The 27,252-nt window shown below is 40.2% G+C and overlaps 1 protein-coding gene and 1 long non-coding RNA gene across 6 annotated transcripts in view; one reads left to right on the top strand and one right to left on the bottom strand.

Moving 5' to 3' along the window:
* Positions 1-27,252, bottom strand: part of FRY (FRY microtubule binding protein) — a 559,746-nt gene that overhangs the window by 383,750 nt on the left and 148,744 nt on the right. The gene's annotated exons all lie outside the window — the stretch shown is intronic.
* Positions 8,057-19,941, top strand: LOC139005204 (uncharacterized). Its single transcript, XR_011470644.1, has 6 exons — positions 8,057-8,176; positions 11,431-11,474; positions 14,527-14,641; positions 18,077-18,141; positions 18,328-18,448; positions 19,862-19,941. It is a non-coding gene; the product is annotated as an uncharacterized lncRNA (long non-coding RNA).

Below are 27,252 nucleotides of genomic sequence, written 5' to 3' on the forward strand. Positions count from 1 at the left end.
CAGAAAGAGAAACTAAGAAAATAATTCCATTTAAAATGCTTCAATAAAACCCAAATACCTAGGAATAAATTTAACCAAGGATATAAAAGATCTGTACTCCGAAAAGTATAAGACACTGAAGAAAGAATTGAAGAAGATACAAATAAATGGAATCATATACCATGTTCATGGATAGAAAGAATGAACATCATTAAAATGTCCATATTATCCAACGCACTCTATAGATTCAATGAAAATTTTATCAAGATACCAAAGGTGTATTTCACAGAACCAGAACAAATATTTCAAAAAATAATATGGAACCACAAAAGACTCTGAATAGCCATTGCAATCTTAAGAAAGAAGAACGAAGTTGGAGGGATTATGCTACCTGATATCAAATTATACTACAAGGCCATAGTAATCAAAATAGCATGGTACCATAATAAAAACAGACATATGCATCAATGAAACAGAATAGAGAGCTCCGAAATCAACCCATGCCTTTATGGTCAATTAATATTTGATAAAGGAGGCAAAAACATACAATGGGGCAAAGAGAGTCTATTCAATAAATGGTGTTGGGTAAATTGGACAGATATATGCAAGAAAATGAAACTAGACCACCTTCTTATACTATGCACAAGAATAAACTCAAAATTGATTAAAGACTTAAATGTAAGACTCAAAACCCTAAAAATCCTAGAAGAAAGCATAGGCAGTAAAATCTTTGACATTTTTCCTAGCAATATTTTTTCTGATCTACCCCCTTAGCAAGGGAAACAAGAAAACAAAAACAAAAACAAATGTGAGTACATCAAACTAAAAAGGTTTTGTGTAGCAAAGAAAACCATTAACAAAATGAAAAGACAATCCATCTAATGGGAGAACATATTTGCCAGTGATACATCTGATAGGGGTTAATATAAAAAATTATAAAGTACTTATAAAACTCAACACCAAAAAAAGAAACAATTCAATTTTAAAATGAGCAGAAGACCTGAATAGACTCTTCTCCAAAGAGGACGTACAGATTGCCAACAGACATATGAAAATATGCTCAACAACACTAATCATCAGAGAAATGCAAATTGAAACCACAATGAGATAATGGCTGAGATCACTAAATCAACAAAAAACAAGTGTTGGCGAGGATGTGGGAAAAAGGGAATTCTCATGCACGGTTGGTGGGAATGCAGACTGGCACAGGTACTGTGGAAAGCAATGTGGAGTTACCTCAAAAATTTTTAAATGGAACTGTCTTATAATCCCGTAGTTCAAGTTCTGGGAATATATCAAAGAAACCCGAAACACGAATTCAAAAGAATATATGCACCCTTATGTTCATTGCAACATTAATAGCTCAGATTTAGAAGCAGCCCAAGTGCCCATCCGTAGATGAGTGGATAAACAAAGTTGTGTTACATTTACACAATGGACTACTACTCTGCTGTAAAATAAAAAGGAAATCTTACCTTTTGCTTTAGCATGGGTGGACCTGAAGAGTATTATGCTAAGTGAAATAAGCTATTCAGATCAAGTATCATATATTTTACTTATATGTGGAATCTAATTAACAAAATAAACTAACAAGTGGAGACAGACTCATGGATACAAAGAACAGACTGACAGCTGTCAGAAGGAAGTGGTTTTGGGCTAAATGAGATGGGTGAAGGGATTAAGCAATGAAAAAAGAAAGACTCATGGGCACAGATAACAGTATGGTGATTACCAGAAGGAAGTGAGGTGGGGGAGAGGGTGGAGGTAGAAGAGAATAAAGGGGGGAATAAATGGTGATGGAAGGAGACTTGACTTGGGGTGGTAAACATACAATACAATATACAGATGATATACTGTGGAATTGTATACCTGAAACCTATATAATTTAATTAACCAATAGCACCCCAATAAATTCAATAAAAAACAAATTTAAAAAAGAAATTTCCACTATTTAGTGACAAATATTAACTACCTCTTAAGGCCAGAGCTAATATTTCCCCTAATTTCCCAATTTCATACACAAAAATAAATATTAGACTTTAAATCATAAGGTCATCCCAGCTGGCATAGCTCAGGTAGAAATAGGTTCAACCTATGAACCAGGAGGCCATGATTTGATCCCAATCAGGGCACATGCCTGGGTTGTGCACTCAATCCCACTCAGGGGCATGCAGGAGGCAGGCAATCAATGATTCTCTCTCATCACTGACGTTTCTCTCTCTCTCCCCCTCTCCCTTCCTCTCTGAAATCAATAAAAATATATTTAAAAAAAATAAGGTCAACTTTTCCTCAAAAGTTGTACCATTTAATGTATATAGTTATTGAAATTTATAATTTTAAAGTCTATGAAGTTGGGAGAAATTAGAAATATAGATTTTTTTTCTATGCTTGCTACTTAAATTTACAAATACTAAAATTTTTTCCCTCTTGGTGTGATCACATGTTCATAGTTATCTACCAACAAAGGCTGAAGGACTGGGAATCAGAAAACTATGCTGCTCTTTTTATTTATTTTTTGACCCTGATACTATGACCTTAGACCAGGTACTTCTCTAGAAATGAAGAACTTTGTCCATTAGGGCAGGCCATGCTCTTGGGAGGAACCATGGGCTGGTAAAAGCAGAATACTATCTAATAAATTACTTTATGTAAGTTTTTGGCATACATTATTTGAATGTTTTGGCAACAGATTCATGTTCTTAATTATGTTTTAACTAGAGGCCTGATGCACGAAATTTGTGCACTGGGGTGGGGGATGTCCCTCAGCCCGACCTGTGCCCTCTTGTAGTCTGGGAGCCCTGTGATTGATTGCCCCCACAGAGGGAGGCCCTGACCACCCACCGCAGCATCACCGCAGGGTAGCCTGGGTCTCCCTCTGCGGGGTGATCATGGGGTTATGGCAGGGGCCCCAATCAATCGCTTTGCACCCGCCTTGGCTGGCCTGGCACCAGTGGGTGTCATAGCGTGGTCATCCCAAGGGTCATTCCACCGTTCGGCTGATTTGCATATCACGCTTTAATTATTATAGACTAGAGGCCCGGTGCATGAAACTCATAAGGGGGGGGAGGGGTCCCTCAGCCTGGCCTGCATCCTCTCACAATCTGGGACCCTTTAGGGGACGTCTGACTGCCAGTTTAGGCCAGATCCTGTAGGGATTCCTCAACTGGCAGTCGGACATCCCTCTTGCAATCTGGGACCGCTGGCTCTTACTGCTCACCTGCCTGCCTGCCTGATCACCCCTAACCACTCTGCCTACCTGCTTGATACCCCTAATCGTTCACCTGCCTGCCTGATTGCCCCTAACTGCTCGCCTGCCTGCCTGATTATCCCTAACTGCTTGCCTGCCTGTCTGATTGCCCCTAACCACCTCTGCCTCGGCCCCTGCCACCGCGGCTTTGTCCAGAAGGATGTCTGGGATGACATCCGGAAGGTTGTTTGGCTGTCCAGTCTAATTAGCATATTATGCTTTTATTATTATAGATAATGCTAATATCAAAAGTATCCAGTAGGAAGCACACACTGGCTGATTAGTAGGAGATGACACAGCACCAAAAAATAATTGAAAGTTAGAAAGAGATAAATCAGTATGAAAATAATTAAGCTATCTGCTGTGAAATTAGTAATGCAATATCAAAGTGCTTTGTTCAGTCCAGAGGAAAACTGATAGAAACTGGACAAGTCTTGTAAACCAGAAAGAACCTAGTTGTTGCTAGGTTATTATCACTGAGGTGGAGAAGAGTTGAACTAAAGAATTAAAGATACATAGAACATCTCTTCATTTGGAACTAATGCTTTAACAAAAAGTGTCTACTTTATTGAGCATCACTGATTAGATCTTCAAAGTCTTCAAAATTACCACTGTTCATGGTGCTGTGTGGTTCAGATCCTCTGATATCTGCCTTTCAAAGACTGTGGTCTGAGCCCCACAACAGGGAAGCAGAGACACACATACATGTTCTCCACCACAGGCACAGTTCACACACAGCTGAACATGTAACCGTGAAGGAGCAAGTATATTTTGGAGGATAGAAAGTCTTGCAAGACATGTTTTTAGAAAGGGTGGGTAACTCACCACCTACTTTGACCAGACAGGCAGGGCTTTGTGTAGGAAGGTGGAGCTGTCAGGAACTGTCTGAATGGTGGCAGGGAAAAGCTTAACTGGCTGGTGGTGAGAGCAATTCCAAACGCATGGCTCAGCTTAAGAGCGAGAGTGAGAATAATGATTTTTGCAGACAGTCAGGGTGGATGAGGTTACTCTGAGAAGCCCAGGGAAATGGAGGTGCAGGGCATGCTTCTGATCCTACTGTGTTAGTTATGGAGAAATGCAAGCTCACAGTTAGCCCCTTCTCTACCAGGCACTGGCCACAGTGTTCACTTGTGTGTTTGTGCAATTCTCTTTTCATTTATAAGGGGTACGTAATAATATACTCTGCTATCTACAGAAAGTTGTTTCATCATCTCAAAGGAGATTCTGTAGATGAAAGAGCTTTTATTCCCAGAGGGCTAGAGTTAAAATGCTCAGGGCTCCAACACAGTAAAGATTAGATAAACAATAGGCCAGAGTCCCTCCTCAACCCTTTACTCTTAAAGAGACACACTGCCACCTTTCCCACCTCCTGCACATAGCCCACTGGACTTTTAGTTTCTGATTTAGGGACACACCAGGTTATCCTGCCTTTCAAGTGGCCATTTCCAAACTCCAGGAATATACTAGTGGTTTGCTTGGGTTGTATCCAAATGCCAACTCAACCTCTCTGAATAAATACAGGATGGGTGGCAACTGTAATCTGCCTACTATTCTAACCCACTTCAAGACATTTTCCATCTTTTTTTTTCTTTTTTTTTTTTGCTTTCCAAGGGAATTATCCCTTGTTTATCCTTTAATTTTTTTTAAAAAAAATCCACTTCATCTATGAATTCTTATATCATTATCTTTGTATATCACTTCACATATATAATTTAAATTTTTTATTCATTAGCATGGGTAGCAGAGGAGTAAAAAAAGGGACATGGGTGAAGGGCCTTTGTGATAGTAAAGTAAGAAATGTATTAGGAAGAAGGCCCTATCTAGATTAAGTAGCCAAACTCTCTCCTTTGGGCTTATATCTACTTTTACAGATAAGGAAATTGAAATTTATGGGGATCCAGAAGCTAGGACATGGTAAAATAATGACAATATCAGTGACGATGATGATAATCCCTGGTTATGTGACAGAGTCAAGATTTGAACTCAGATCTGACGTTAGGCCAGTGATGTCCAACAGAAATGTAATGCGAGCTACAGATGCAATTTAAAAATTTTTAGCACCTACATTATAATAATTAAAAACAAACAGGTGAAATTAAATTTAATATATTTTATGTAACCAATGTACCCCAACATGTGATAAATATATAATTATCAGTGGAGCATTTAATATTCTTTTATTGCACTAAATATTTGAAGCCGCATCTCAGTTCATTCATAGTACATCTCAGTTTGGACTGGCTACATTCCAGGTGCTCAGAAGCTGCAAGTGGCCGGTGGCTCTCTTATTGGACAGTGAGGCTCTAGGAGGTTCTTAACCATTTTTGTGCCACGAACTCCTCTAGCATCTGTCAAAGCCCATGGAATCCTTTTCAGAATGTGTTTACACAAATGAGACAAAATACATGGGATTCCAAAGGAAACCAGTTACTTTGAAGTACAATGATCAAATTATTTAAATATTTACAAAAGTGTGGTATTGTACACATGAATTCTTTGATAACACATTAAGTAACAAAATCCAGGGCAAGCCTAATACTTAAATAATATTAAAATAAAACAATGAACAGAGACAATATTTAAACCTACCTAAAGCAACTGTGATATGATGAAAATGTCTGTGGTTTCATTTGACAGCAAAATCCCAGATTGGAACGCGGATCTGACGTTAGGCCAGTGACGTCCAACAGGAATGTAATGCTAACTAACTAATGCTATGCTTGTTGCCTATATTTGCATTGGAAGAAAATACTAAATTTTGGTTGGAGGTTAATAAAAAGTAAAATGTAACATTTCTCATCTAGGCCTATGGACCCCTCAATTCCTATCTGGGGAACTGCCTGACAGAGTGGGCTCTCATCACTCATCTCTCGTGCTCCCAAACACCACTCCTTCCAGGAAAGCTCACTTTTGGGTGATTCTTAACAATGATCCTAATTGCTACACATTTGATAAGCTTCCCCTAATTTTCTCGATTCTACTTTTTCCTCTCTCTTCTTCTATCACTGTCACTTGCTCTTTTTGTCCTCACCACTCTACTCTTTAGTATCTTATTCTACAAAATACTCAAGTGATACTGAAAGAACTGAGCCATTCAATAAATGAAAATAACATGTGTCACAGCACTTTTCTTAGAAACCATGGGTATAAAAAAATATAAAACCAAAAAAATATAAAACGCCAGCTAATTATAATTCTCACAGTACCAAGTACATACAATATAAATGATATTTGTATGTGAGCTAAATTGCCTGTATTTGAGAATATAACATATAGAATGTCATTTTCACAAGTTAAATATGTCCCAAAACTTATACATATTGATGTTGATGAATGATACCCTAAATTCTTTGACTATTCAAATGGAAAGGAGATGTGTTATATTATTATATAGACTTAGAATAGTACTCTAATCTTAACAGCTAATTTTTAAGATTTCATTTTGTTTTGAGTTATGGAACTAATTTGGTGGGTCACATCAGAGTACATCATATGGTAGTAAGGGTAAACACAATTTCATGAAATTTGTTTTATATATTTAAATATGTATGATATATACATATGTTATATATAGCTCCGCATATTTGAATGCTGGGTGATAATGTAAAATATGTATATTTTCTACTGTGAGTCATGGTCAAAAAAAATTTGAAAATCTTAAACATTGCTGTGGGAATACAAAATGGGTCAGCAACTATGGAAAAATTTGGTGGGTCCTCAAAAAGTTAAACAGAGAATTACCAAAAAACTCCACAATTTCCCTCTTGGTATATGCCCCAAAAAATTGAAAACAAGGATTCAAGGAAATACATGTACACCCATGTTACAGCAGCTCTATTCACAACAGCCAAAAGGTGAAAATAGCCCAAATGTTCATTAATGGGTGGCTGAATAAGCAAATTGTGGCCTATCCATACAATGGGCTATTATTCAGTCAAAAGAAAAAAATGAAGTACTGATACATGCTATGAGAATGAACCTTGAAAACATGATGCCAAGTGGAAGAAGCAAGATACAAAAGGTCACATATTACATGATTCCATTTATAAGAAATAGCCAAACTAGGTAAATCCATAGAGAGAATGCTGATTGGCTGCTGTCCTGGGGTCCAGGAATAGGGTGCGGGACGGGGGCGGGGGCGGGGAGGCGGAATCTGCTTAATAGTTAAGGAGTTTCACTCTAGATGAAAATGTTTTTAGACCGAGATAGAGGTGGTGGTTGCACAACATGGTGACTGTACTAAATGCCACTGAATTGTCACTTTAAAATGGTTAACTTTATGTTATGTGAATTTCACCTCAAAAAATTAAAGAAGAAAACGTTTTACCATCTTCCCTCTAGAAGGCTCCTCACTAGGTTGCATTGTGTTCACTTGCGGTGCTGCCACATCGCCACCTACTGGTGAAGGCGCCTCCTGTCCTGCTCAGGAATGAAGATGCCTGACTGCCAGGAGAGCCACCCTCACATCAGTAGTTCAAAGCTCAAGTCAAGGCCCAAGCTCTTAACTGGGGTGCCAACTGCATGAGTGTCCAGGTGATTCACAGTGATAACCTCCATCCCCTTTGAGGTTTGGGCAGGAAGAAGGATGTTTCTAGTCCTGGCCCTGAAATAGGTCTCAAGAAGTCACTGAATGTATCTGTGTACTAACTGAGAACAACACCTCCTACAGCAGGGTTACTGTAAGGGTTAATATAAGATAGCATAAGGAATGCACCTACTATAAATAGATGTTCCCAAAAGTTAGTTCTGTTCCTTATATGGGCTGGACTTAGGAATACCAAACAAGATGACTCTTACCTCCAAGAGGCTCCCCTGCTTCAGAATGTCATTGGATAAAATATAAGACTGTGGGTGCTTGGAGCAAAGCAACTGGGATCTGGAGCACACAAGCACAGAACACGAACAGAAACTAAACATAATACAGAGCCAAGAGACGAAGCACAGGACCTGGTAAGTGCCGGGTGTCTAACAGAAACGGAGGAGAGAAGGAAAGGAAAGACCTAGCAGACATCCTACTTATGTTCCCAATTGAGAGGGGCAGATGCACTGAAACATACATGAGGCAAAGTATTTGTATATTTTTGCAAATGGGCTTGATTATATGTTCTATAAAAATTACATGGAAAGAAGAATGGATTGTGATCGGCAGTTACAAAAAACAATCAGAAAAGACAGACAAAAAACCATGTGCTTTTCAAATTGTGAAGCCAGAGGTGTGAGCAACTCAGAAGGTATAAGCAAGAACATGGAGGGAAGTATCATAAAGTTAATTAAAAATAAAACAGGAGGGAAAAATGACCAGAGCAAAATGCACTGTTCCCATGGCAGATTGTTTGGGATTTGTAGGGAATTATATAAAGTGGTGTAATTTGGCATTGGAAAACCCCAGAAAACAAAATAAAAACTTTCTACTCATATGCTTCTAGGAATGTTTACAGGATCGGGGGGCGGGGGGTGGGAGGGGGTAGGAAAAACCCCTGTAAGGGGATACAGGAGGCCAGGCTCCCCTAGGTCATTTCAGGGCAAGGGTGTGCCCTGTGCTCTGTCACAGTCACTTCATGCCTCTCCTCTTCAGAGCCTTCCCACTTCCCACCCATCAGGGGTGGCTTTGCCACGCGCGCCCCCCCCCCCCTCCGGCATCCTGACCAAGAATCGAATGATGGTCTCCTTCCAGGAAACCAAGTCATTTCTGACACATTGGCTTTACTGGGCTTCTGTGACATCAGTCTACTCTGTTATTCTTCTACTTCTGTGACCATTTGGTCTTTTTAACCTCAGAGCTCATCCTCTGTCCCTTCCTTAAATCTTAAGAGGAACTCAGAATTTTGTATTAAGCCCCTTTTCTTCTCATATAGAAATGTTGCTTATGATATTTCATCTAAACTCTTAGCTTTAACTACTGTGTGATGTTTCTTGAATTATTTCTCTACTTCAGATCTCACTGCTGAGGTCCACACCCATAGGTACCTTTTCACATTTTATTGTACATCACCAACTGAAATTCAACACATCAGTCTAAACACACCACTTCCCTTCCCCTTTTCCCAAATTCTCTCTCTCAAACATTTCTTCTTCCCACTACCACTGTCTAAACTCAGAGACTTATAATTCTTTACCTGGCTCAATGCAACAGCCTTCTTACTGGTCTCCTGGTTCTCCCTATTGCTGCCAGATTGTTCAACAGTTCCCTCTCCATTACTTTAAGAATAAAGATGAACCTTTGGTTATCACACTACACCCTTTGCTACTTCTCCAACATCATGCAGCCCTATGCTTCAGTCATAGGGAGCAGTCTTCAAGTCCCTACATCACACCACCAATAGTGTTATGCTTTACCCTGTACATGTTGCTTTTCTCCCTGTTCCCCAACTCTAACCCTCACCCATTCCTCTGAGAAGCTCTGACTGGCTGTCCCAGGCCAAGACAAATGCTCCTCATTTGGACTCCAGGAGCACTTGTTACACAGCCTTGTAATTATTACTTTACATGCCTGCCTCCTCATGAAACTGTGAGCTGCTTGCAGGAATTCAAGACCACACCCCTTATACCTGAATTCCCAGCATCTAGCATGGCTGGGCATCATGGAGTCTTAACAATTGCTAGCTGGAGTTTATTTTGAATGCCCACAGCATTCCTCTGTATAGATCAAATACATAAAATATAGTCCTTTGCTGTGCATCTGTCTAGTGATTTTCTGTACAAACCAAAGAGCAAACATCATATGATAGCATAAAATAGCCTATTTTTATTAAAATGACCAGAGAGATGTAAATTCTAGTGATTAATTTTGAAATCTTCTGCTATTATCACAGAATTTATTTAAAGGCCATAGTCCAACCCTTAGGAGCAATAAGGCAGATGCAAGATGTGCTCCATGAAATTTTATAACCTTTGCAAACACTTGTCAATGACCAAACTAAATTTTACTGGACAGACTTACCTAGCTTATCAGCCACAGAGAAGCAGCTCCAAGCAAAGAAGTCTACCACGCCTCAACGTGCTTCTTTCCAAGGATGAGCTAACTACCTTCACGTCATGGGAAGGTCTACCATGTTTTTGATGCACATACAGAGGAATTGAAACATTTAAGCAAAATGGTCAAAGAACGAGTCCAAACTCTATTCTTGTTTTTGCAAACTTTCCTCTTAAGACCAATGGAAGTCACATTGTCGGCATTTCAGAGTATAACTATGAGGCAGTAATAGTAATTCATTTGTGATCTGGTGTCCCCTGAGGTCACCGGTGTGTTGGTGGATGGTCACAGCCTTGTTGGGTAGTCAGAACCACTATAGCTGGACATTGTCAGGTTGGCCAGGTATAGCATCACCCTGCTTCTGATACAGGTCACCTCTTAGAGCCAGACTCATGGAAACACTGAGAAACATAAGAAATGTTGGCTTTGTAAAAAGAAAAAAATTTGAGAAAAAATTTCCCAACATGTCCCAGGAAGCTGAGTGCCCACAAACAGGCTGCTGGTCAGGGAAGGCTGACTGTGCTTGAAAAGAAGACGGGCATCAGGAAATAACCTCACCCCAGGTTTTGCTCATTAAATTGTCTGCCACCAATGGGAGAGCTCCTGCAGTGGTTAAACATAGGTGTGGAGGGACCTGTAAGAAATCAGAGTCCTTATTCAAATTTTCTATGACTCAGGCCCTCACCCAACTCCCCTTCTTTACTTAGAGGATGAAAATAATAGCACCTGCAAGATTGCTCGCTAAGCACTGGTTGCAAAATAGACCCTAAGGGCTCTTCTGATCAGGTAGATGACTAACTCTCACACTACCACAGTGAAGCATAAACATGTATGTCTCAACTGCTCTTCCAATTTAATTAAACATGTGTATATATATATGTGTGTGGGAGGGGGGGGTGTGGTGTGGTATGTGTGTGTGTGTACACACACACACACACACATTAATTCCTCAGCCAAGTCAGAACATATATTTAGTACAACAAAACTACTCTTTCCTCGTGGACTTTTAGTTAACAACAAAAAACCAACAGCAATAACAAAACAGGGCAAGTCTAGTGAAAAATCAGTCTGATTTTCTGTTACGTTTTCTGAAGTACCAGCAGTGAGAAAGCAGTAGCTCCACTCCAGCCACAGTGGCCTCCTTGCTCAGGGCCTTTGCGCTTGGCTCTTCTCTCTGCCTGAACTCACTCTGCCCAGACATCCCAATGGTTTGCTCCCTCTCTTTCTTCAGGTCTCTGCTTGTCAGCAAGGTATTTCCTGACCATCATACATAAGGTAAGATTTCATTCCCCTGTCACTGTATGCCCTTTTCCTTGCTTTACTTTATTTAAACATATCTTACTTTCTGAATAATACATATGCCGGAAGCCAATTCCAGCATGACAGCAGGGCTGAATCTGGGAATGGCTGATGGCATTTCCCCAAACCTGAATAGGATACATTAAATTGATTGTTTGCTGCCAGACAGCTAAGGGCATCTTAATCTACATGTTATTGCCTCCTACTGGCCAAACACCTGAACAGCAGTAGACTAATTCCCCCGTTCTGACAATGCCTCTGTATACGAAACCCTGACCCTTTGAAGTGTATATCTCTGCCTTGCTTCAGGACAATTTGTGTTAATAAAAAGCATGGGGTCCTGAGACGAGGAGATCTTAGTGTCCTTTAAACTAGGCTCCTCTGACCCCCAAATGCCTTTCAAAATTATATTTTGTCTCTGGACTCCTATTTAATATACACACAACCTTCTCCAAATTTCCTGAACCTTTCTTAATGCTGGAACAAGAACCCCGGCATACATATTTACTCATTTGTAGTCTGCCACTGACCCCCATGTGAATGTAAGATCTGTGGGGTAGGGGTTATTTCTGTTTAATTCCTTGCTATAATTCTATTCCTGAGAACAGTGCAGACATGAGAGGTGTTCAAGAAATACTGAATAAATGAATGAGTAAAATTTGTTGCAATTTAACTTACTCCATGTCTATCATGTAACATAATGTGCCTTGTCAATAAGCAAACTAACATCAATATCTACATTATCAAATGCTTACAACAGTACCTCTCTGCTCATGAGCCTTGAAAAGCTATGGTCTATGCTAAATTATAGGTCAGGTAAGACTGTCTTCGAAGTCATTTCACTTTCTCTGCTGGTCTCTATGTGCTGCCGCGGATATAAGGGCAACATTGCCTTGGTGTCAGTAGCCCTCTGATGGTTTAGGTCAGTGGTTCTCAACCTTCTGGCCCTTTAAATACAGTTCCTCATGTTGTGACCCAACCATAAAATTATTTTCATTGCTACTTCATAACTGTAATTTTGCTACTGTTATGAATCGTAATGTAAATATGTGATATGCAGGATGGTCTTAGGCGACCCCTGTGAAAGGGTTGTTCGACCCCAAAGTGGTCGCGACCCACAGGTTGAGAACCACTGGTTTAGGTTAATGTGCCTGTCCAATGATTTGCTTAATCCCCAATTCTCTGAATTTGGTTGAACTCTCCATACCCCAACTAGAAAGAATGCCAGTTCAGTGGACTGGCAGCCAAGGGATCTGGGGTGCTTTTTATCCAAACATTGCATGTGATTGCCGAGGACAAACACATGGACTGTTAGTGGGGGAGTCCAGGTTGAAGCAGGGTAGCAAGTGTAGAACTGACTGTTAACGCCAAGGATACCCAAGGTGAGAAGAGAGGGAGCACCAGGAAGCTGGTCTGAGGAATTTCTTGCCTTGGACCCACACTGCCTCAGGCTTCTGGAGTAGCCTGCATGAACAGGGCAGGTCCAGTTAAAAGGAGCTGATGGACATCACCTTTGAGCCTTAACACACTAAAACCTAGGTTTCTGATTTGCAAATGGATTCTTGCTGGCTGGATTGAAAACAACTTCATTTGTTCATGTTCAGAGTGAAACACTTTAAATGGACTTGACCTTTTGAGAATCATCAGACAGGTAACTTGAAAGGTCTTCTGTGATAAATGTGGCCCAAAGAGAGAAACATTTCAGATTCAGGCTGGTGATACAGAAAACTTATCAGTGGGCATCTTTAATCTTGTTAATATTTCTAATTAGAGTCCCCATTTACAGATGATGGCTAGACCTTTGGTTATGTGTAGCTCATGGATATTATTGTTAGTTCTATGACAACACTGATACTGTTCTGATCTGCTAGACATTTTGATTAATGATTTAGATGAAGCCAGAGATTATCATGCTTATCACTTTGGAGAATGATGTGAAGGTGGAGGTAGCTGAACAAAAGCTGGATACACCCTCTCTGAGGATATCATTGGGAAGTTTCTTGCAGAGGGCACAGGGTTAGGCTACTTCAGGGTCCTTTTTCAAAGCTGACATTTTGTTAATCTGATTCTATTACTGATGAATGTAATATAGGCATTTCTCATAGTAAAGATCCACATGTAAACATCTGTCTTCATATATTAACTCTATCAAAGTATTGGGACCACATACTTATATTTTACATTTCTTCAACCTGAATTTATTATCAAAGATGGGAATTGCATATTTCCCAACACAAGAGAAAAAAAGAAATGTTAAGTATAGATTACTAGTAATTGTTTTCTTAAAGTCATCTCTTTTCAATTTTTTAAAAAAGAGACATTCCTGTTTCATAGGTTTGTTTAATTTACAGCATGAACTGCTTTTTTACAGGTGAAAAAGCAGAAGGCTATGGAGTCTTACTGTCTAATGATGAATAATTAATAATATTAGCAGTTGTTATCATCTTCCTATGTTCCTAAGAGCAGTGGCAAATCGTGAATTTTGGCTGTGCCTAATTCTGGCTTTCAAGATGGCATCCTAAGAACAGGGTGAAACGAGAATATATCAGTTTTGTTGTTGTTCCAAAGGTTCTTTTGGCACAGACTCTGCTCTAACAGATGAGCCCACTTTCAATCACAACAATTTGACTAAAAGAATATTACCAGATATCCTTACACAGATTTTGAAAAATAGGCCTGTCCTTGAATACTAAAGAGTGAGGGGGATAGGGCACCCTTCTACTTCAATTCTATTGAAGAGTTTTAGTCCCAATTTCAAGATTTGGGGACTTTTGTATAGCCACAAAATATGGAGCATTATATTCAGGTAATTGAAAAGCATATTTTCAGTAAGCACAATTTTTGTTTTATAATTCACTTTTACAACTATTTAACATTGGTCTGCTCCCATAAACTTTATTTCCAACTTGCTAAAATCCTGTCATGTTCCAGGAGCAATACTACCTATGGGGCAAAGATGGTAGCTTCTGCAACCCAATATATGTCTAGGTGTGTATTACCTCCGCTGTCATGTTTGTTTATATTCTAGATGCACCTGCAAAATATTTATTTTCATAAGGAAAATTATCATTCTCAATGGCACCAAAGAAATGATTAACACTGACAGCAACCAGGTGAAATAGCTTTGCTATGAAATAGTGGCGGTAAGTCAAACATGTTTATAATTCCAGGTGATCAATACTGAAAGGTAGGCTGTGTTGAATAAATCTTTTTAAAAATACAATTTTTATTGATTTCAGAGAGGAAGGGAGAAAGAGACAGAAACATCAATGATGAGAATCATTGATCAGCTACCTCCTGCTGGGGATCGAGCCCAGAACCTGGGCATGTGCTCTGACCTGGAAATGATCCTGGTTCATAGGTCAAAGCACAACTACTGAGATACACCGGCTGAGCTGAACAAATCTTAACAGTCATATTTCTCACCCAGCTCCCACAGCCCACTTTGCCAGCATGAAGGCATGGGGACAAATACACTGACAACAAAGAGTAATTGCTAAGTTTAGGTTATCTGTTCATCTTCGTCCTCATCAATGGAAAAGAAAGCTTGTACCAAGTAGGATGGGTACTACATAAAATGTTACTTGTGGCTCTGGGATTTCAAGAAATGTTTACTATTCTGTCTAGTGGTTTTCAAACTATTCTTTGAAGAATTTTTTGAGTGGGGTTTCAAGGAAAGAGTTATCCTGACACATTACAAAGGCTTGAGACACACTGGCATAGTGGCAATCATGCCATTTAGAACTGGAAGATCTGTGTTCAAGTTCAACCTCACCAATTGGTAACCCTGAGCAAATCACTTAACTTATCCATACTTCAGCTCCTGCCCATAGAAAAATGAGAACTTGGATACTTGAATAATACATTCCAATGGATGTGTTAATGAGCCAGATGGGGGAAATCATATATATATTATAATTGTATCTGTCAATCATACCTCAATAAAGCCTATATAAAAATACATACCACTTAGGACTATAAGAATGATAGAAAGAGGTAGTGTATGTACATAGCACTTAGTAGGCATCATAATGATATTAAGAGCATAAGTATACTATGATATTATTTATTGAGAGACTGCTATGTGCCAGTAATGATGCTTAGCAGTTTTCATGCATCATCTCATTTAATTCTTACAATAACTCTATGAGTTTATACATTATCCCTCCTTTATAGATGAAAAAACAGAAGTTTAAAGAAACCAAGGTCACTCAGATAATACATACTTGCTTGGCTGAGGAGATGTAATTTTTATGAGATTTAATAGCTATTTGTTGAGTGAATAAAGACTCATGAACACCTACCCTATTTTCAAAAGAACTAACACACTGATAAGATATTACTATTAAGCTATTAAATACTAGATTGTACAAGCCTAGAAAATAGTCAATGACCCATGCCTAGTTGGAGAAGATTATCTTCCTTTGTCTGTTGAATTTTTAAAACGTAACACATAAGAAAAGAAATACTGGTAACATTTACAGATTGAACACAAATTGTACCTAACCTTAAAGGGGTTAAATATTTCAATCTAATAAGAGACACGATAGTTATTAAGTGCCTTCTATGTGCCACATAATGGGCTATTTTACATCCTATTGCACTTAATCCAGACCTCTGTGTGTGTGCTTATGAATGACGTATTGCTCCATTTTAAAGATGGGGAAACTGAGGTTCACCAGGTAAAATTATTACCTAAGGTGGCATAGCCGTAAATGACTTTTGATTCCAGACCCAAGCATAGCTCAACACACAGCATTCCTTTAACTTTGTGTTCGCATCTGTTCTAACATTAGTTAACTGAATGAAAGCAATTCAAAATAATATAATAATAATGTAAAATAATTACAAAAGATTAAAACATTTTTTCTTTTCTAATTCTTGCTTTTGGGTACTTGCTTAACATTATCAGTAAGCATGCGATTAAAAAACTGACCATGAACACTTTCTTTTCACTAGCACAAATGAGTAAAATGAAAAAGCAACCAGATCTCTGAGGACACTTAAAAAAGTATCATACAGTTAACATGAGGTTTTTAAAGTAATTCAGGTCAAAATTAAATAATCATTTTCCCCCTACTCTGCCAACCAACTTTCTTTAAATTTTTTCCCAAAATGGCAAACTTCTTCTTCCCATCATCACCACAGCCAGCATCTTCTTCCCATCACCACTCGGTCACTCCCCTGCTGCCTCCCATCCACACTCATCAGACCACTGTTACATTCTCCTCTCCTTGCCAAGACCAGTTCAAACTCTACTGGTCACTTAGATAGTGGTCAAACCTTCCCTGTCCATGAAGTGACTACTATGAATATCAATTTTCTGGCCTCTGACTGTATTTAAAGACATCCCTGTTCCATATGGCACTTGGGTATTAGCTTTACTGCTTCTAAATGTGTAGCCCATCTCTCTAAAATGATAAGACTTTCTTTATTGCTTTTCTATGCCCTCAAAAGCTCTCAATAATTTCGTAAGGATGGAAGAGTTTAATTTTTTAAAAGAAAAAAACCCACCGGTCTGTAAATGTTACCAGCATCTCTTTTCTTACATGTTATGTTTTAAAAATTTAAGAGGCGAAGAAAGATCATCTTCTCCAACAAGGTACAAATCATTAACTATTTTCTAGGTTTGTACAATCCAGCATTTAATAGTTTAATGGTAATATCTTACCAGTGCAGTTTGATATAAGTGGTGTATGTATTACTAATGAACATCTTAGTTGCTTTGAAAAGCGGGTCAGTGTTCATGAGTCTTTATTCATTCAACAGACAGCTACTGAGCACCAATTAATTGCTTGGCACCATGTCGGACCTTCTGAATACAATAAATATGGACTTGACACTCTATAGGTTTACTTACAGTTGAGCAACAAGACTAGCAGTGATCTCTCAGTATAACAATGGCTCTGACGTAGGTTTGTATAACAATTAGACTCTTCAATAAAACAGAATCAGAGTTATTACCAGGCATCCTCAGTGTTCTCTATCAGTGTTTTTTTATGGGTATGATACCACCTTTTAGGGGTCGTATTCAAAACTATTGGAGGCACTTTTGGTAATATTGGTGATATGGGAGGATGCTGCTGACATTTTGGGCACAGGGAAAGGCACTGCCAGATGTCCTGCAACGTGCGAGGCTCTCCTCCATGGTGAGGAACTGCCTCATGTCACATCTGACTTTCAAGTGCTCCCTTTCATCTCTGGGCACGAAAACTTCATTCATAATGATACAAGTTTGGGATTGAACATTTGTACATTTAAACAAAGTCTTTTTGCACAGGTAAAATAGCTTCTAAATTTTCAAGGACTGTAATTACTATGTGTTGAGGGAAGACTGTACTTTTTTGGGTTTGAAGATTTAACAAGAATTAGTCATCAGTTTGGAAAATGATAACATGGAAGGCAATGCCACACCTGGCCCGCATCTGTGTTAGTTTGCCTGGGGGACTGTGAATTCAGGGGGCATGTGAACATTTCAGCACATTTGTCTGTGTAACAGTGTCGGAGTACTGAGGGTGTTGACATTCAGAGTAGTTTACCATGGATGACTTTCCTTACTGTTCTCTTTTATATTATAGATGTCAGATGCAGACACTGGTGTTGAAATGTAGATTTTTTTTTCCTAAAAAATTATTAAGAATAGGTAAGTATTATCTTTGAACTTCATTTCAGAATACTAAGGAAAATATGACAAAAAAAGTTGTTATAAAGGGGGCATTACTAAGTTGAGAATCATTAGTTATAGATTCTTAGAGAAATTCAAAGATAATGATCCTGATATTCAGAGGTCAAATTCCTTTCTGGAGTTGTTTTCCTTTTATCTTTGCAGGCAAAGAAAGGACTGCTGACACAGATGAAGACAGAAAATCTGTATCATAGGCTGTTACACTGAAGAAGTTTTACAGCTAGCCTGAGAGAAAGAAAACATAAATCAAGAGATGAGAGGGAAAGTAAGAAGATACAATAATTTTTACCACCAAGACATGTTTATTAAACAACAGGAACTCACAGAGTTTTTAAATAAATCCAAGACCTCAAGTTCTAGCAACACCACTAAGCATGTAAACACTATGCGCAGTTTCTTGCAAACTAGGAGTACCTACACTAACGGCACTGGATTGGTTAGAGAAGGTATGCAGGTGACATCTAATTCTCAGGAGTGAGTCTGGTGGTGGGCCACCAGACAGATGGTTCAACCCTGAGAAGAGATGTAAGCTGAAACATGGGGATAGAGAAGGAACAAGGCAGTAAGCAGCAGAGGGACCGATGCACTAAGAGGGTAGGCCATATGGGAACATTCACATGAAGGTTATAAATAAACTGACCGATTCTATGTTAATATCAAAATTAAAGCCATATATATTCAGTAAATAACTATAATATAGATTAATATTGGGCAGTTCCACAATTCTATTCTTAAGCAATTTTACAATAAGTACAAATAAGATCCTAAGTATTTGCAAGAGGAGAAAATTTTAAATAAATGATGTGCATGTTGATTATTTTGAGGTACATAACTTGGGATTTGGGATTAATATACAATGATAGGATTGTATATTAATATATGATGTTAGGAATTGAATCACATTGAAATTTCTGGCAACTTTAAAAAAAATTGTTATTGTCAACAGTATTGCAGATGTCCATTTCCCCCCTTTATACCCTTTGCACAGCTCCTGCCCCAACCCAGGCCTTCAGCACATTATTCTCTGTGTCCATGGGCTATGCATATATGCATATAAGATCTTTGGTTAATCTCTTACTGAACTCTCTGCCCCTCTGAGATGTGTCAGTCTGTTCCATGCTTCCATGTCTCTGAACCTATTTGTTTGTCAGTTTATTTTGTTCCTTAGATTCTACATATAAATGAGATCATGTGAAACTTGTCTCTCTCTGACTGGCTTATTTCATTTAGCATAATACTCTCTAGGCCCCTCCATGGTGCCTCAAAGGGTAAGAGATCCTTCTTTTTTTACAGTTACATAGTATTCCATGGTATAAATGAACCACATCTTCTTTCCACTCATTTACTGATGGGTACTTGGGCTGTTTCCAATTCTTAGTTATTGTCAATAATGCTGCTATGAACATAGAAGTGCATACATTCTTTCTGATTGGTGTTTCAGAATTCTAGGATATATTTCCAGAAATGAGGTCACTGGGTCAAATGGCAGTTCCATTTTTAATTTTTTGAGGAATTGCTATCTTTTATTTTTAAATTTTTATTTATTGATTTGAGAGAAAGCAGAAGGGAGGGAGAAAAACGGGGAGGAAGGAAGAGAGGGAGAGAGAGAGAGAACATCAATTTGTTGTTCCACTTATTTATGCATTCATTGTTTGATTCTTTTATGTGCCCTGACCAGGAATCGAACCTGCAACCTTGGTACATTGGGACGACATTCCAACCAACTGAGCTACCCAGCCAGGACTCTTGACATCTTGATAAAGCTAAATAAAATCCTATTGGTTAGCCTAAAAAATCTCATAAAATAATAATTTCAAAAAATCATTTTACTGGGGAGATTGCAACATCGCAGCCAGCAGGATGGCAGTGAGGGAAAGAGTGTGAGTGAGTATAGGAGTGGGGGCGGGAGTGTGTGGTGTGTGTGTGGGTCAGTGAGGGGCAGTTAGATATCACAGGAGTCTCTGGGGCTGGCAGATCAGGCTCTTCTGGACAGGGAGCCCCTGCTACTGCCACAGGCACTTCCAGGCTGGGCTCGGCTCTGGTGTGGAGACCACATCATCTTGAAGGGGGGAGCAGCAAAGGCCAGGATCATAGCCACACCAATACCCAGACTGGCCTCGGACACCACTATGAACCCATGCAGTGAGCCACTCGCCAGCCATAACTCACAAGGGACCACCGCCATTCCCCTGCAGTGAGTGGAGCACTACCTCACCACGGGCTCCCAGACATCCACAGTGAGTGCACACCAGAGAGACCACCTGCGCTTCCCCACCTGGGGTCCAGGACCCCACGCTCCAGGATCCTGCACTCCAGGACCCATGCTTCGAGTGTGCACCTAAGGCACCTGGAACAGGGCCCCATCCAGGCCTCAGGCCCTCAGTGCCAACACCTGCCAGAGGAATCTAGAGTGACACCCTGCTGTGGGTGCCGAGGCTGTGCAGTAAATTGTATGCCAGAGGGATCTGGGACCCTACAGGGAGTCGCGTACCAGAGGAGCTGTACATACGCTCCCATCAACACAGAACATCTGTAGTGGACAACTAAGGGACCATATCCATGGGGGAAGGAAGTACAACTCAGAGCAGAGACAATAAAGGCATGAGACTGAAGGCAGACCCAGCCTCTGAGCTAAGGAATTCTAGACCATTAGACTGCTAGGGGCTGCTGCAACGAGTTGGAGTTCAATCAGGTTGCCCAGGGTTGGAAAGAGACAGCAACTGACATTACATAGAAACAAATACAAAAGGACAACAAAAATGGGGAGACAGAGAAATAATCCCGATAGGAAAGAAAAGGAGGAATTGCCAGAAAAGGAACTAGATGAAATGGAAGCTCAAACATCTGGATAAGAAATTCACTAACTTGTGTAAGAATCAAGAGGAAATGAAGAATGACATAACTGCAATAAAGCACACAATGAAAGATTTCAACTTTCATTGAAAATTGAGGACCCACTCAGGGTGTTAGAAGACGGGATAGAAACACCACCCAATCTGAAGAGCAATGGGAAAAAATAATTAAAAAGCAGAAGGAGAGTTTAAGAGAACTTTGGAACAACATGAAATGAAACAACATCTGCATAGTGGGGGTGTCAGAAGGAGAAGAAGCTGAGCAAGGAACAGAAAACCTGTTTGAAGAAATAATCTATCTTATCCTATCTAATAATAGAGAAACATGGTAATTAACCGTAATTTCGCTACTCTTCCCATTGGCTAATCAGTGAGATATGCAAATTAACTGCCAACCAAGATGGCAGCCAGCAGCCAGGCAGCTAAAGCGAACAGGAGGCTTGCTTGCTCCAGTGATGAAGGAAGCCAAGGTTCCCCGCCTGCCGCTGCCGGCCTCTGAGCTGCACTCTAAGAAACAATGTTGCAATTATAGAAGCTAAACAAACCCCAGAAACCTGCTTTCAGCCAGCCAGGCCTCAGAGCTGGAGCTGCAACAGTGTTTCAATTATAGAAGCCAAACAAACCCAGATACCTGCTTTCAGCAGCCGAGGTCTCAGAGCTGGAGCCGAGCCTCAGAGCTAAAGCCGGCTCTCAGTTCCAGTGACAGCCATAGAAGGTAGATAAATCCCAGAATAAAAAAAAAAGAAAAAAAGGAGAGGATGGGAGCTTCAGTCACCCGCCAGCCTGAAAATGGCCCTCAGACCCTCACCCAGACTGGCCAGGCACCCCAGTGGGGACCCCCACCCTGAAGGGGGTGTGACCAGCTGCAAACAGCCATCATTCCCTCATCCAGGCTGGCCAGGCACCCAAGTGGGACCCCCACCCTGATCCGGGACACCCTTCCAGGCAAACCAGCCGGCCTCCACCTGTGCACCAGGCCTCTATCCTATATAGTAAAAGGGTAATATGCAAACTGACCCTAACAGCAGAACGACTGGGAATGACTGGTCACTCTGACACACCCTGACCACCAGGGGGCAGACGCTCAATGCAGGAGCAGTCCTCTGGTGGTCAGGGAGCTCTCACATAGGAGGAGCTCTGCTCAGCCACAAGCCAGGCTGACAGCTGCCAGTACAGCGGTGGTGGTGGGAGCCTCTCCTGCCTCCTCAGCAGCGCTAAGGATGTCCGACTGCAGTTTAGGCCTGCTCACCGCTGGCAAGTGGACATCCCCCAAGGGCTGCCGGGCTGCCAGAGGGATGTCTGATTGCCATCTTAGGCCCAATCCGCCAGGGAGCAGGCCTAAGCCAGCAGCTGGTCATCCCCAGAGGGGTCCCAGACTGCGAGAGGGCACAGGCCGGGCTGAGGGACCACCCTTCCCCCCAAGTGCACAAATTTTTGTGCACTGGGCCTCTAGTATATATATAAAAGGCTAAGTGGCCGACTATCTGTCCATCCGACTGTCCGATTGACCGACCAGCTGGTACATATGACGCACACTGGCAATTTAAAAATAAATATTGACTCACACATGCGCGATACATACAAAGCCCTCAGAATGGATATTATTGAAATCCCCCATGAAATGATTTGTAATGGATCTATTATTGAAGCTACCTTTGAAAATAGTATATCTATAGATAACATTAAAAATATATCTAAATGTGCGATTTTTTGTCCTACAAATGAGCATATTCATAAATTAAATGAAGAAATTTTGGATATACTTCTCATACCTATTTGAGTGATAATCCCATAGATTCAATGGATGATGTCGAAAAGTAAAATTTTCCCATCAAATTTCTTAATAGTATTATTCCTTCAGGAATGCCATGTCATAAATTAAAATTGAAAGTAGGTGCAATCATCATGCTACTGAGAAATCTTAATAGTAATTAGGGTCTTTTTAATGGTACTAGATTTATTATCAAAAGATTGTGACTTAATGTCGAAGCCGAAGTATTAACACGATCTGCAGGAGGAGAGGTTGTTTTGATTCCAAGTTTTGATTTTTCCTCATCTGACATTGGCCTCCCATTTAAATTAATGTTTAGACAGTTTTCTGTGATGCCAGCATTTGTGATGACTATTAATAAATCACAAGGACAAACTCTAGACAGAGCAGGAATATTCCTACCTGAACCCGTTTTCAGACATGGTCAGTTATATGTTGCTTTCTCTTGAGTTCGAAGAGCATGTGACATTAAAGTTAAAGTTGTAATTACTTCATCACAAAGGAAATTAGTCAAGGACTCTGAAAGTGTTTTTACTCTTAATGTGGTGTACAGGTAGATATTAGAATAAGTTTAATCAATTTATTAGTCATTGTTTTTATCAATGTTTTTATATCAAGTCTTTGTTGTTTTTATATCATGACTTTGTTATTATATCATGTTGTTATTGTTTACTAATCAATTTACATATTATTTTCATATACATTTACTAATTTTCTTTCATTTCTGACACTTTTATTATAGAGAAAGGGCAAACAGCAATATGAAAATATTTCTTCTAATAAATTTCCTTTCAATGTGCATGAATCTGTGCACTGGGCCACTAGTATAAATATAAAATGCAGTTTTTAAGTATGAAGTCTATTGTTTCCCTCAGTGGCATTGGTTTTATAAAGCTACTTCTAGAGAAGTTCGATAATTAGGGTCTAGTACTGCAAAAGCCTATGTAAACACGCATTGCCCCACATTGCAGTTCACTCACAGCCACAGATGACAAGCCTAAATTTGGAGATGCCATCTCTTTCTATACCCTACATCCTGCAGGAGATCTGGCCTCATAACGAGGGTTCTCTTTGCAAATCAGTCATATTTTATTGGCCACCTGTAGTAAGCCTGGACTCGAACTTCCTCTAGTGGTGCTACCCTCTCATGCCAGGTTCCTGCTCTGGAAACCTGGGCTCCGAGGTGTATCTAAATTTCAGTGTCTGACCCAGTGAGTAACAGCAGTGAACACGGGCCAGTTGCTCAGAGCAGATCATCTGCTCCAATCTCAATAGTGTCAAACCACACTTCTAATGCCTGAGGGGCAAAAAGCACAGCATATCCCCCAAAAGGAACCAAGACATGGGCTCTTGGGGAAGTAAGTGCAAAGCATGAGAAAAAACATCCAGACCCTTCTCCTCACCTCCCAACCTCCACCCAAATGCACCCAAGGATAAGCCCCTGCCCAAAGCAAACATGTGGCTCGCATTACTGGAAGAACTGGATCTTGGCTATGGCTCCAGGCTTCTGACTCCCCTAGGGACACATTCTGGAATCCACAGTAGAGGGCTGCACAGATCTTAGTCCCCAAAGTTCCAAGCCACAGGGAGTTTATTTCCCCCAGTTGTGTGTGTGAGTGAACCCTAGTGGCAGAAGCAATAAAACACCCAAGAGAAGAGGTTTGTTGGATGCCACTGGCCTAAGGTAAATAGTGAGGATGGATTTCCAAGTCCATATAAATAAATTTGTGCTCATTCCAAGTCCTTATATTTATGATGCATTTTTTATTCTTTGTAGCACACATGTCTAACAATAATTCTGTGAGGTGATGATTTTATAATCAAATTATATTTTCATAGAAAAGTCTCAACTATATCACTTTCTCTTTCCAAGAGGAAATGTGTTGGCAGAATTTCTGCAATTCCCCCCACCCCCACACAACCCCCCAAAACCTGTCCCTTTCTAGTCCCAAGAATCTATAGATTTCATGACATATCAGTTACAGCATTGTGTTATGTAAGGTTATAGTTCATGGCAGTGCTTTTCAACCTTTTTCATCTCATGGTACACACATAAACTAATTACTAAAATTCTTCTATGCACCAAAAACATACATTATATTTTTTCCAATCTAACAAAAAAAATAGGTATAATTTTGACTCATTCATACAAGATGTCTATTGTTGTGTTGGCTGTTGTCATTTTTGGTGGTTTTTTTTTGAAAATCTAATGGAAAACAGGTCAGTACTCCTGACTAAATAGTCAGGTATTGCATAATTTAAAAATTCTTGCAGCACACCAGTGTGCTATAGCACACCAATTGAAAATTGGTGGTCTATGGCATAAATGACCTTATCACAGGGAGATTATCCACCTGGAACTGATTTGATCACATGAGCCCTTTAAGCAGATAGATTTCAGGTGAATGGCAGAAGGAGGAAGCAGAAGATCTGAATCACAAGGGGGTCTCCATGTGCCACTGCTGGTGTGAAGGTATAAGAAGGAATGTGGCAGCCTCAAGGAACTAGGATGGCCCCAGTGGATGGCCAACAATGAAAAAGGACTCAGTCCTACAACTGCAAGGGCCTATATTCAGCCAACAACCTGAATAAGCCTGGACATGGACTTGTCCCTAGAGCCTTCCAGGTAAGAGCCCAGCTCAGCCAAAACCTTGATTTGGCCTAGAAGACTTGAACAGAGACCAGGCTTTGACCCATGCCTGACTCCTCACCCAAGGAAATTGAGCTAAAAAGTGGGCATCGTTTTAAATTGCTATAGTTTTAATTTGCCACAGAATAACAGAAAACTAATATGGATGATAATCAAATTTTTGGATTATCCCAAAGTGGAAGTCCCAGAATTAGGATTCATCCTTTGGTGTATACACACACACACACACCTCATCCTATCCTGGTTCTAAATCTACTTTAAGCTATTTGTCACATTTCCCTGGCTCCTGATCACTTCAGTGGCCACTCACCTCCTTCTTGCTCTCTCATTACCTCTTATCTGCATTCCTATCTGGCTTCCCTGCTTGGAGTCTCCCCACCCTTTTCTCTAATCCCAGGCAGTGCTGCCAGATTCATTTCCTAACATTACAGTTCCAAACACTTCTCTAGAAGAATAATACTGACAGGAAAAAAGTTTCCACCACTCCATGGTATTAATAATAAAAATTTTTGAAGGAAAAATGAGGTGAGGATTTTTTTTATATATAAAGCTAAATACTTCACATTTGAGGATCTTTTATTTTAACTTTTTTGGTAAGATGCTCCTTTTCTATGCAATAATGATAATAACTGCAGTAGGCTACAGTATAAGTGGTCACAAATTCTTCCAGTTAGTTCCCCCCTTTGTAGTGTAATTTAGCCACTCCTCCCATCTGGAAGAGGAATCATTTCTCCACTCTTTAAATTCGGGTTACATGTGACTGCTTTGGACAACAGGACTTGCATGATGGGCCATTCTCTCTTGCTGCTGAGAACCCTTTGACCACCTCTTGAGTAAGGCCAGGCTGGCCTCTTGGGATTAGACACAAAGTGGAGAAAAGCCCTGTGCATTCTAGCTGCCCATGCTGAGAACCTGGCATGTGAATGACGGCATCCTGGATTGTCTAGCCCCAGGCAAGCAGGCCCAGACACGAAGAGCGGTAGAAGCATGACAAATAATAACTGTGCAATGTTTCAAGCCACTGCATTCAGGATGGTTTCTTAGGCAGCAAACTTATGTGATAGCATAAACTAGTTTACAGCAGTTTATTCTTACATAGAAAACTAGAAAGTAAATAAATTCTTCATAAGTATTTTAAATTTTTAAACATCTTAGAATGATTGCTTTGATCCACAGCTGCAAATATGTCTTTATCTTGCTCAAAATATTATGAACACCACTCTATAGAGAAAGAGTTGGATGCCTATGTGTCTCGAGAGAGTTTTCTGCATGGTAAATAGTATCAGGCTAGGGAAGGTGAGCAGAGGGCAAACAGGGTGAGTGGAGAAAGCTGCATTAGGATGAGGTGGAAGTCATGGTTGGGGGAGTAGGGTTGAGGTGAAAGGATCTTTTGTCAAGAGCCTAAAGAGCTGCAGAGATGTTTTATTAACCCAGACCTATCTTTCTTGTTGCTTTCTGGGGAATAAACCTTCTGGAAGATTTAGCCCTTTGCCTTTGAACTTCTTATCTGGAATAATGCTTACCTCTATCTCCAGGAGTCTACTGAACACCCACTACCACTACTCCTATCCCTACCTACTTCCTACCTTTCTAGTGTGGACAACTCCCAATTTTATACTTAGTAGTTCTGGATACTATGCAGCCAGAGGTGGAGGCCCCTATATACCTTCTAGAGCAGCGGTTCTCAATCTGTGGGTCACAACCCCTTTGGCGGTTGGGTTGAACGACCCTTTCACAGGGGTCGCCTAAGACCATCCTGCATAGCAGATATTTACATTACGATTCATAACAGTAGC

The sequence above is a fragment of the Myotis yumanensis genome, unplaced genomic scaffold, assembly GCF_028538775.1.
Source record: "Myotis yumanensis isolate MYYU_CA2020_CCGP unplaced genomic scaffold, mMyoYum1.0.hap1 SCAF_3, whole genome shotgun sequence".
Lineage (NCBI taxonomy): Eukaryota > Metazoa > Chordata > Mammalia > Chiroptera > Vespertilionidae > Myotis > Myotis yumanensis.